The sequence below is a fragment of the Cyprinus carpio genome, chromosome B14 (genome assembly GCF_018340385.1).
Source record: "Cyprinus carpio isolate SPL01 chromosome B14, ASM1834038v1, whole genome shotgun sequence".
NCBI lineage: Eukaryota > Metazoa > Chordata > Actinopteri > Cypriniformes > Cyprinidae > Cyprinus > Cyprinus carpio.
In genome coordinates this window covers 25,626,580-25,639,488 of record NC_056610.1, presented here as the reverse complement: position 1 = coordinate 25,639,488, position 12,909 = coordinate 25,626,580, and the positions used below count along the sequence as shown (strand labels likewise).

Here is a 12,909-nt window from a genome sequence, read left to right as displayed (position 1 = left end):
TTTTGCTCTTTTGAGTGCAAAGAAAATATTTTAATGCAAATAATGACTGCAGCAAAAAATAAAATGTAATGAACTGTTTATAATATAGGGGCATGTTATCAGCAAATAAATAAGAGGAAAGAGAAAGTTAGAGAATTTTTAGCAGCGATAAAGCTGAACCATGTGATGATGTGTGAAAACAAGAATAGAAGTGCAATCATTTTATATAAAATGCTGCTTTAGTTGGCTAGCTTCTTCAAAGTTAAATATGTTAAATCAGTCAATGAATGCTATTTCTATATTTCTTGGTAGATAATCAGCTGTTATACTTTACAGAAGGAGATTTCTGAGAATTCAGACTACTGCACTTTATTTCTGAATTACCAGCAAAAACTTTTAAAGACATTTTTTTCCCACATCATTTTGGGGTCTTTAACAAAAACATCCAACTCTTTAACTATACGTCTTGCAATTAATTGAATATTACTTAAGTAATATTCTTATATATTACTTGGATATTAAAAGATTTTGATGTGAAAGTGACTCACATACAGCAGTTTGCAGCAGCAGCAGCATCAGTCCAAAGATGAGCATCATTTCTCTAAAGTCCAGTTGCAGAAGAGAGTCAGATCGAGTCTCACTGACAGACAGAAACTCTACTGACACATCAGGATATTATCTGACCATTACAGAGAAAGTAAGAGGAAGTTTTCAGAGATTGTTACTGTGATTTAGCAGTTCCTACTTCAACACACACACACACACACACACATACACACACACACACACACACACACACACAAGGACACACACAACTGAAAGTAAGTGAAAGAAGAATAATTTCACAGTCACGCTTCATAACAATGCAAAATGTCTGTAATTATTGTTTGGCAGGACTTTGTTAACATTTCAACAATGCTTTTTGAGAAGAGACAGATACAAAATGAAAAACAGAAATGTGAAATAACTAGAAAATAAACACACAGAATGACTTCACAATCAGCCAGAAGAGTTTTATCATGAATGAACAAAAGGTGTTCCATGTGATGAAACAAAAATACTGCTGGTTCAGTCGAAGCACGATGACAAATTAATAAAACCAATGCAAAAACAAATGTACAACAAACAATTTAAAAAATACATTCATATCTAAACTGTAGTCAGTCTGGTTTAATTCATTCGTCACAAGTCTGTAATTCTGCCTCTAAATAAGTTAAAATGATGATTTCATGAGCCGCTGATTTACACCTGACAGAAATAATGCTCACGGAGATACATCAACATACTCGACAAGAAATAAACACAACACATGTAAAGATCAGTGTCGATTATGAAAGCTTCTTCTGTCTCCTGGTTTTATTCAACATCTGAAAGCTGGATTGATGTGAGAATCAGTGGGATTATAGTGTAAATAGATGTGATGATCTGCTGCTGCTCTCATGAATCTTCTGCTGTGTCTTCATGTCCTTCTCTCAAACTTATTCTCACTTTTTGATCTTCCTGTTCATATCCTGTAAATATCTGCATATCAAATCCATAATGATGATGATAAATGTCTCTCACCTGATGTGTGTCTCATGCAGATGTGAAAAGCTCCTAACAGACCCAACAGAACCATCAGCTGAAGACACCGGACCAGCATAAACACCACAGAAAGTGAACACACTAAACAACACAAACACAACCAACCAATCAATCAATCAATCAACCAACCAATCAATCAATCAATCAATCAATCAATCAACCAAACTATCAACCAACCAACCAATCAATCAATCAATCAACCAAACAATCAACCAACCAACCTATCAATCAATCTGTGTAGTTGATATCTGTAGATGAACAGACATGATCTCACCAGGACAGGGTTTGATTGTAATGGTGTTCTGTGCGTGACTGATGTTGTTCTTCACGCTGCAGCTGATGTCTCCATCAGTTCCCTCATCCAGATCAATGCTGCTGTTTCCATCCATCAGTGGACCTCCATTCAGAGTCCAGCTGTAGAGGAGCTGATCCCCCTCAGAGGAGCAGAACACCCTCATCTTCCACACTACTCATACTATAACTGGAGTATGAAGTGTGTTTACTGTGCGCTACTGGAATAAAAACTGTCACAGAGATTCAACTGATTCATTTGCATGAGAGTGAGATCTTTGGAGAACATAAGATTGTAATGAGTCTGATGAGAGAGTTTCTGTACCTTCAACAATAACTTGAAGATCTCTAGATGTTTCGAGAGTTAATCTGTAATTCCGTGAATCTGCTCTGATCACACGGTTTATTATCAGAGTCCCATCAATGACTGTCACTTCAGGTCTGTTATTATAAAGATCACATTCCCTAATCCTGCCATATTTTACTCTAAATCTGGATCATCTGCTCTGTTATCTATTCTCTTCATTATCTTCAAGTCATATTTACTAGCATCCAGAACCATCAGCAGATTGAGGTTGTGTCCCAGAACCGATCCAGACCTGAAGAACAAAACACAGACAGACAGACAGACACACACACAGAGATATTTTTTGTTTTATAAATCTCACTCTCATCATGATTTAAAATCAGACAAAAATAACACAAACATTCACAGAATTAAGTTTCAACAGGAGAATCGTATAAGGCAGACTCTCAGCTCTCACATAATGTTCCTAATTATGATCCAGATCATAAACCACATGAAATTGAGCAGTTTTCTGTCCTGTGTTGAACTTGTTGGTCTTTAACACCTGAAGTTAGTCATTCATTCATTCATTCATCTCAATGGCAGATGTTGTGCCGGAAGTAAGTGATTTGATTCTTCCATCTTTGGTCATGCGTGTTCAGGTCTGAACACAATCACCTGAGCTGTAAATTTCATGAGTGATCACTCTGGAACTGCAGGGACATTCACTAAAATACAATGAAGTATTAGCTATATATACATTGCTTGCAAAAAATCAGTTGTGATGCATTTGAGTTGCAATGAACAGAGAAAGTTTAGTGTAAATATTGACGCATCAAGAGCTGAATTTATCATCAGTAGAAGAGACATTGTCATTATAGAGAGTGCAAAATAATTAATGTACAAAATGTGAAAATAAAGCTCTGTAAAAAGGTTGTCTTGCATTTTTACAACACTGTGTTGCATGTGTGTTCTATCGGTTAATCAACAATACTACATAAATAATAAAGACGTGGTATAGTGGGGGAAGACAGGGTAGAGTGGGGGAAAATGCCCATAAAGTCGAGATAAGTTTGTATTGTAACTATGGACTACACTGGCAAGAGTGACGTTTTCACCTTGAAGCTTACACTGGTGATGTACTGAAGAGAAAACAGATTTCACAGTAAATGATCTGATTTTCAGCAGTTAGAAAAAAAAAGTGTTTTAAAGCTTGTTGTTTGGTAGAACATCACAGTTATATGAACAGTAGGGTCTGTAGATAGGGAGTACGTGTTATTTAATAAAAATATAATGATATTTTCAGAATGACTTTTTTTTTTCCTCAAACCTAGTCAGTGGGGTAAAACTCCCCCAGGGGGCATTGGGCAATTATTCTGTTCTTAACGTCAAATCCTTAGTTTTTCCATCAAATATATTCTAACAAGTTGGTTGAATAAGATATTTGGATTTTATATTTAAAAATGACCTCAAGTTAGCATCAGGTAGCTAGCTAACTCAATTTTGATTATTTTTTTCTGAAAACAAGACAATAATTTTTACTTGTCTAGAAAATCCTTCTTGATTTGTTGGATGGAAACAAGAGAAAAAAAACCTTTGCTTGAAAAGCATTTTTTGCAGTGCAGTTAGAATTAGCTAACAAAATGTTTCAAATAGGGTATTATAATTTTGTAATTCATAATTATTGATTATATACTTTTTAAACTTTAAGCTAAAACTGACTTCACTCTGATTTTGTTGTAAATGTTTTCAGACTGGAGGGCATTTTGCCCCATAGGTGAGGTAAAATGGCCCCTTCGCACAAATGTAATTTTTGTTAAAAATCTAATGGCATGAAAACTCTGGACATTTTTCATACTTGGTTTTCATAGCTAATTGATACCAATTTGCCATATTGAGACATAATTCTCACTTATGATTCATCCCTTTTGAAAGGCGGAATATTGGACAGCAACACTTTTTTGGACAGCATGGAGAGTGGGAGGACTGGATTAAAAAGACTGTCAACAACAATTCCAGTCTCAACTAACTCATTTGCTTTTTCAACAGAGTTAAGAAAAACAACTATAGCACTGTTAATTTTAGAGGCATGATATTCTCATGTCCCACAACTTCTACAGCTAGACAACAGTCTTCCACTCTCACCGCCGCCGCCACTTTAACCCCATGGCGCCGCGTGAGTTTTCTCAAAATCTGCGACTGTGGGGCCGTCATGCAGGCCGCAAAAAGAAACAGCAGCACATGGCCCAACCAAAGAAATAACCACCAAACTTAATAACAGTAGCCCGAGCAAGAAAGAGAGTAAGAAAAAGAGGATTCACTCAAAGTCTCCAATTCACACTTGCACCACTCTGTCGCTCACGCTCAACAGTCACACCGGAAGTGAGAGAGAGAGAGAGAGAGAGAGAGAGAGAGAGAGAGAGAGAGAGAGAGAGAGAGAGATTCTGATTTAAAGTTTAAACATGACAATTTTTTTTATTCAATTCATTTGATACATGACTGGCATACCGTGAAGACATGTTTTATATTTTCCCCTGATAAATGTAAGAGAAAAATATTTTTTTTTTATCGATTTATTTTCAATTCATTATTATGCTGAGAATCTTTTTATACTGTCATCATATCATGTACAAGCACACTCCCATATTGTGATACAATCTCACAATCTGTAAAAATTGTTTATTTGTTCTGTTATTGCCCATCAACACATCCTTGTTTTTCTCACATACTCATAGAGAGAGAGAGAGAGAGAGAGAGAGAGAGAGAGAGTATAACACAGAGCAATCGGACACCATGGTCACGTACGCAGCAGATGCATCCAGATGCAGAGACGTTCCATAAAATCCATTCCTCAGGACTTCATTTATGGTTTTGTCATCCTTGGTCACATTTGGACACATTCAAACGACATTTTTTTCATCCCCAGGGACTCAAAAGTCGACTTCGGAATTTCATGTGTGCCGTTTTTTGCATATGGAAATTATTATGATGTCAGAGGTCACATATGAATATGATTATGATGTCAAAGGTCAAAGTCATTAATCATAATGACGTTTGCTATCGGGTACTTACTACTACTTACAGACTCCTGCACTTTATTTCTGAATTACCAGCACAAACTTTTAAAGACATTTTATTCCCACATCATTTTGGGGTCTAACAAAAACAATCAACTCTTTAACTATAAGTCTTGCACTAATTGAATAATACTCTTTTGTTTTTATGTCAGAGATTGATCTGATTGGATCTGCATTATAAGAGTTTGATGTGAGGACTCACATGCAGCAGTCTGCAGCAGCAGCAGCATCAGTCCAAAGATGAGCATCATTTCTCTAAAGTCCAGTTTCAGAAGAGAGTCAGATCAAATCATTGACAGCATGGTGGAGCTACTGACACATCAGGATACATCTGACCATACAGAGAAAGTAAGAGGAGTTTTCAGGAGAGGCCACGTGATTTAGCACATACTCACACACACACTCACACACACACACACACACACACACACACACACACACACACTCACACACACACACACACACAAACCCAAAATTAAGAGAAAGAAGAATCATTTCATAGTCACACTTCTAAAAGTCCAAAGGCTGTGTACTATTGTTTGGCAGGACTTTGTTAACATTTCATCAATGCTTTTTTCTTGAGCAAAAAAACTCACTAAATAAAAGTTAAATATTTTACTCATTAAAAGCTTTTGATTCATATAAAAAAGACGTCAGTGTTTTGAGCAAATGCAATATAATACAATAGAAATGGTGTCTGAAATACATTTATGAGGTGGAGCCTACATTTAAAACAAAGCAAAGCAAAACAAATCAATAAAACCCAGTGAAAAAGTTGTCAAGATCATATTTAATATTATTTAATTTTAACAGTGACAACCTAAAACTGACACACAGATCAAGAGAAACTGATTTGAACAGTTAAAACATCTGATTAGACACAGAAGAGACAGATACAAAATGAAAAACAGAAATGTGAAATAACTAGAAAATAAACACACAGAATGACTTCACAATCAGCCAGAAGAGTTTTATAATGAATGAACAAAAGGTGTTCCATGTGATGAAACAAAAATACTGTTAGTTCAGTCAAAGCATAAAGACAAATGAATAAAACTAATGCAAAAACAAATGTACAACAGACAATTTAAAAAATACATTCATATCTAAACTGTAGTTAGTCTGGTTTATTCATTCATCACAAGTCTGTAATTCTGCCTCTAAATGAGTTTAAATGGTGATTTCATGAGAAGCAGATTCAGATCGGACAGAAATAATTCTCACAGAAATACATCAACATACTCGACAAGAAATAAACACAACACATGTAAAGATCAGTGTTGATTATGAAAGCTTCTTCTGTCTCCTGGTTTTATTTGACATCTGAAAGCTGGATTGATGTGAGAGTCAGTGAGATTTATAGTGTAAATAGATGTGATGATCTGCTGCTACTCTCATGAATCTTCTGCTGTGTCTTCATGTCCTTCTCTCAATCTTCTCATCCTCACTTTCTGATCTTCCTGTTTCTTTGCTTAAAACATCACATCATCATCATCATCATCATCATCATCACACTCTTAATATCTGCATGTCAGATCTATAATGATGATGATAAATGTCTCTCACCTGATGTGTGTCTCATGTAGATGTGAAAAGCTCCTAACAGACCCAACAGAACCATCAGCTGAAGACACCAGACCAACACAAACACATCTATCAATTAATCAATCAATCAATCTGTGTAGTAGATATCTGTAGATCAGTGTTTCCCAGCCTCATTCTAGCCCCCCAACACTGCACACTTTGCAATCCTCCTTTGTCTGAACACAAAGCCCATTATCAGTCCGATAAGGACTGAATGAGCTGAACCAGGCGTGTTTGTTGAGGTGACATGAAAACCTAGTGATTGGGGCCGCAGAACCATGGGTGGGAACCACTGCTGTAGATGAACAGACATGAATCTCACCAGGACAGGGTTTTGACTAAGGATCTTCTTGCCGTGACTGGCGGTTCTTCACCTGCAGAGCTGATGTCTCCCACCAGTTACTCTCATCCGAATCTATGCTGCTGTTTCCATCCACTAGTGGATCTCACCATTCCAGGAGTCCAGTTCGTGGAGGAGATGTCCCCCTCAAAAGGAGCAGAACACCCTCATCCCCCCACTGGAGGAGCAGATGATTGACACTTCCACTGAGCCAATAGGAGCTTGAGGGAGGGACACATCACAGTCACATGACAAACACAAACTCTTGTTCTTCCACACTACTCATATTATTACTGGAGTATGAAGTGTGTTTACTGTGTGCTACAGGAATAAAAACCTTCACAGAGATTCAACTGATTCCTTTTCATGAGAGTGAGATCTTTGGAGAACATGAGATTGTAATGAGTCTGATGAGAGTGTTTCTGTACCTTCAACAATCACTTGAAGATCTTCAGATGTTTCTGAGCCGTATGAGCTGTCGAGAGTTAATCTGTAATTCCCTGAATCTGCTCTGATCACACGGTTTATTATCACAGTCCCATTAATGACTGTCACTTCAGGTCTGTTATTATAAAGATCACATTCACTCATCCTCATCCTGCCATTCTTTACTCTACAAACTGGACCATCTGCTGTGTTGATTATTCTCTTTTGTATCTTCAAGTCATATTTACTAGCATCCTGCACCATCATCAGATTGAGTTTGTGTTCCAGAGCTGCGTAACAGGGATCAGACTGATCAAACCTGCAGAACCGATCCAGACCTGAAGAACAACACACACACACACAGTGAAATCCACACTCAGTAAAATGAGCATGACCTCTAAACCATTTAATTATTTCCATAACTCTATTATTTCAATATTTAATTTTGGAAAAGTTTCATCACAGTTGGCCTATTTTTTTTTTTTTTATTTACCGTAACCGCTTATGTAATGAATATTGTTGTTCATTACATATCATTGTTCAGTAACTAATATTTAATATAAATAGACAACAAAAGGCACGAGTCCCACTATAATTAGCTGCGTTCCAATTCAAGCCTGCATCCTTCGCATTTGAAGGCCGATTGCCTGACCATGGCGAGACAAAGACTGTCCCAATTTCAAAGGCATCTTCGAATGCGCTGTTTGTTTCTCGTATAACGAAAGCTACAAGAGATGGATTCAAAGCAAAACTGCCCTATGAGTGAGTTAGTATCCATTCACTCAAAAACTCTGATTCATTACGGAACAAAACAAGGTTTTAAACATGGAAATTATTTTATACTTTATTTTAACTTTTCACACCATCTTACGAGGCTCAACTGATAAACAACCAGGAAAACACTGGCGCTTCACTTCAAAGAGATCAATACATTGACCAACGCTGACACCCGTCAAGTGAAATCCCATTAACTGTTGAAAAAGCGTCCTACAACAAAGATGTTGCATTCATCAGCAGATATGGACATGGCAAAATTATTTATTATCACTAATTTATGAACTGCCCTAAAGAATCTTTCTCGCAAAATTCACTACTCAATAATACCTACAGTACTCTAATAGACTGATAAATTACGAAAGCCCTAGCCGGCTTTTAAACAAATGCAATATCACACTCGTAGTCATGCGACATCACTCTATAACAGCACGGCAGTGATTCAGCTGTTGATGCCTTATTATTGATGATAATAGTTAAAAGGTAACTGTGATCTAAACAGTAATACTAATTTGCAACAATAGCAATATTTTTGACTGTCAATTAAATGCTATTTCCATGAAGTATCAACATATATTACATAATCATTTTTAATTTTGAACATATATAAAGGAATAACTGAGAATGTGCCACTAACTACATTTCTGAAAAATAATTTTTCAATAAGTCACAGGACTACATACATTTATTCCACTTAAATCACATTTACCACACCACAAGACATTATTCATATGTTTTATTTCAAGACATTTGTCAGGTGTTCCAATAGCTCTCTTGTGTGTAGAACTAATTTCTTCTGCTTTGTATCCCTAGGCTTCATTGCTAATTCCAAAAATGGCATTTTAGAGCAAGTATACAGTATGAAGACAAATGCAGTTATCAGAGAGAGAGAGAGATAGTGTGTTTGTATGTGTGTGTGTGTGTGTGTGTGTGTGTGTGTGTGTGTGTGTGTGTGAATTACCTGCATCTGTGCGTCTCTCAGCAGTGTCCGACAGCAGCGTCTCTACTAATAGTGAAAGTGTAAGTTTATCTGCTTCAAGAACAGCCCTGTTTTTACCTCGCTACTGAGAAACATCTTGTAGTTTTTTGGTTGTGAGCTATTTTTTGAGAACGTCAACTCCATGTGTGCGAGTGTTTGTATGTACAGTATGTATGTGTGGGAAAGCAGAATAATAAAAAAAGAGTGCTTTATGTAGATGATAATGAATGTAACTCAGTGGGATTTTTTTTCTCCTATTAGTAATTTTTTAGCTTGTTCAGTCTCTTTTTGGGTTTTGGTTCAATTGCTGTTGTGAGGACTCTGAAATAACTTAAATAATTTGAAGTGATGTGGATCTGTAATGTGGGCATCAGATCTTCTTCAAAGCTCTATGTTTACATAAAAAATAATTGCATACCACAGAACAATAGAAATTATAATAAATATGTTCTATAGCTGAAAAGAGACATTGTATTACAACTCTTCAGCACAATTGTTTTAATAATGACATTAGATATTTTGGTAGACATATGATGTTGACATCTGATTCACAGAAATGATATCTGTAGATGAACAGACATGATCTCACCAGGACAGGGTTTGAGTCTAATGGTCTTCTGTGCGTGACTGACGTGGTTCTTCACGCTGCAGCTGATATCTCCATCAGTTCCCTCATCCAGATCAATACTGCTGTTTCCATCCATCAGTGGATCTCCATTCAGAGTCCAGCTGTAGAGGAGCTGATCCCCCTCAGAGGAGCAGAACACCCTCATCCCCCCACTGGAGGAGCAGATGATTGACACTTCCACTGAGCCAATAGGAGCTGAGGGAGGGACACATCACAGTCACATGACAAACACAAACTCTTGTTCTTCCACACTACTCATACTATTACTGGAGTATGCAGTGTGTTTACTGTGTGCTACAGGAATAAAAACCTTCAGAGATTCAACTAAATCATTTGTATGAGAGTGAGATCTTTGGGGAACATGAGACTGTAATGAGTCTGATGAGAGAGTTTCTGTACCTTCAACAATCACTTGAAGATCTCTAGATGTTTCTGAGCCATCTGAGTGAACGAGAGTTACTCTGTAATTCCCCGAATCTGCTCTGATCACACGGTTTATTATCACAGTCCCATTAATGACTGTCACTTCAGGTCTGTTATTATAAAGATCACATTCCCTCATTCTGCCATTCTTTACTCTACAAACTGGACCATCTGCTGTGTTGTTGTTTATTCTCTTTATTATCTTCAGATCATATTTACTAGCATCCTGCACCATCATCAGATTGAGTTTGTGTCCCAGAGCTGTGTTACAGGGATCAGACTGATCAAAACTGCAGTTAAACTCCAGACCTGAAGAACAAAACACACAATGAAATATACCAAAATCTATAAATATCATTCATTAAAATCAGACACAAATTACACAAACATTCACAGAATTAAAGTTCAGCTGAAGAAACACATCAAACTGACTCTTGATCTGATCTCAGTGCATCTCAATAATGCTCATCTTCATCATAAAAAGATTTTTGTGATTTGTGTGTCTCCAGACTTACTACTAATTAGCAGGATACTGAACATTATCACATTACTGGACATATTTAACTCTTTTTAGTGTGTAATAAAAAAATAGCTGTTAAAATAAAACATTCATTTTGACACTGTAATATCAGCTTTTTTTTTTTTTTATGGCCTCAGTCAAAAAGCAAATCTAAATGTTGATTGTATTCAAATGTAACTATCATGCTTTCACTGTCTGCAAACACTTTATGCATTTTTACATTATTCTGACAAATCATAAATTGACTTTGTCCTGCACTTTCTGTCCAATTCCATTATCCTGTGACATTTCTCTTTTTATAAATAATGTCTTGATCTTTCTGACATCAGATTTAATGGACTGACATTTGATGAATCCTTCCTCAAACTTTTAATCACAACAGACATGAAGAAAGAAACACACACTTCCTCTCACATTTTTAAACACTCCACTAATATAAACTGTACAGACCAGAAAAGACTATGACTACAGACTCTTAATGTAATATTGCAACTAGACTGTTTAATTAATGTGCTAATTGCTGTCAATAATCATGGGAAAATAATAATGTGTTAAAAATATTCACACAATTAATGCACCCCGCTCTATCCAGTCCTGTCCGTCATCTTACACTGATGCAGCTGCTGATGAACATGATGCAGGACAACTGAATGTGTGATGAAGACTATTAGAATGCTGTTATATGCCACTAAAATACAATGGCAAAAGTGTACAGGTTAGTACACCTCTATTATTTCAATATTTAATTTTGGAAAAGTTTCATCACAGTTGGCCTATTTTTTTTTTTAATTTAACGTAACCGCTTGTAAAATGAATATTGTTGTTCATTACATATAATTGTTCAGTAACTAATATTTAATATAAATAGACAACAAAAGGCACGAGCCCCACTATAATTAGCTGCGTTCCAATTCAAGCCTGCATCCTTCGCATTTGAAGGCCGATTGCCTGACCATGGCGAGAGAAAGACTGTCCCAATTTCAAAGGCATCTTCGAATGCGCTGTTTGTTTCTCGTATAACGAAAGCTACAAGAGATGGATCCAAAGCAAAACTGCCCTATGAGTGAGTTAGTATCCATTCACTCAAAAACTCTGATTCATTACGGAACGAAACAAGGTTTTAAACATGGAAATTATTTTATACTTTATTTTAACTTTTCACACCATCTTACGAGGCTCAACTGATAAACAACCAGGAAAACACTGGCGCTTCACTTCAAAGAGATCAATACATTGACCAACGCTGACACCCGTCAAGTGAAATCTCATTAACTGTTGAAAAAGCATCCTACGACAAAGATGTTGCATTCATCAGCAGATACGGACATGGCAAAATTATTTTTAATCACTAATTTATGAACTGACCTAAAGAATCTCTCTCCCAAAATTAACTGCTCAATAATACCTACAGTATTCTAATAGACTGATAAATTATGAAAGCCTCAGCCGTTGTTACTTGTTCAAATGTGACTTTTTCAAATTAGTAACGGAGCCTGGGGCTCAGCTATTAAAATGTCAAATTGAGATTTGAATCCTTTGTGGAAGAAGTATTTTAACACACAAAATGTTTAAGACACTCCATGTTTAGCAGATGGATCCATACAGCTCTCGTCTAAGTCGCTCCGTAACAGCATGATTGTTTCCTATTTATTTACACACTTGTATCATCAAAATTTTAAACAAATGCAATATCACACTCGTAGTCATGCGACATCACTCTATAACAGCACGGCAGCGATTCAGCTGTGGATGCCTTATTATTGATGATAATAGTTAAAAGGTAACTGTGATCTAAACAGTAATACTAATTTGCAACATTAGCAATATTTTTGACTGTCAATTGAATGCTATTTCCATGAAGTATCAACATATATTACATAATCATTTTTTAATTTTGAACATATATAAAGGAATAACTGAGAATGGGCCACTAACTACATTTTTTTTAAAAATAATTTTTCATTAATTCAAAGGACTGCATACATTTATTCCACTTACATTACATTTACCACACCACG

The 12,909-nt window shown here is 36.3% G+C and overlaps 1 protein-coding gene and 1 long non-coding RNA gene across 15 annotated transcripts in view; both read right to left on the bottom strand.

The window, feature by feature from the left end:
• Positions 1–12,909, bottom strand: part of LOC109067214 — a 280,709-nt gene that overhangs the window by 113,191 nt on the left and 154,609 nt on the right. The gene's annotated exons all lie outside the window — the stretch shown is intronic.
• On the bottom strand, positions 6,001–9,969 carry LOC122139662. The gene is made up of 3 exons (XR_006156475.1): positions 9,910–9,969; positions 6,784–6,841; positions 6,001–6,688 (listed from the first exon to the last, which is right to left on the bottom strand). It is a non-coding gene; the product is annotated as an uncharacterized LOC122139662 (long non-coding RNA).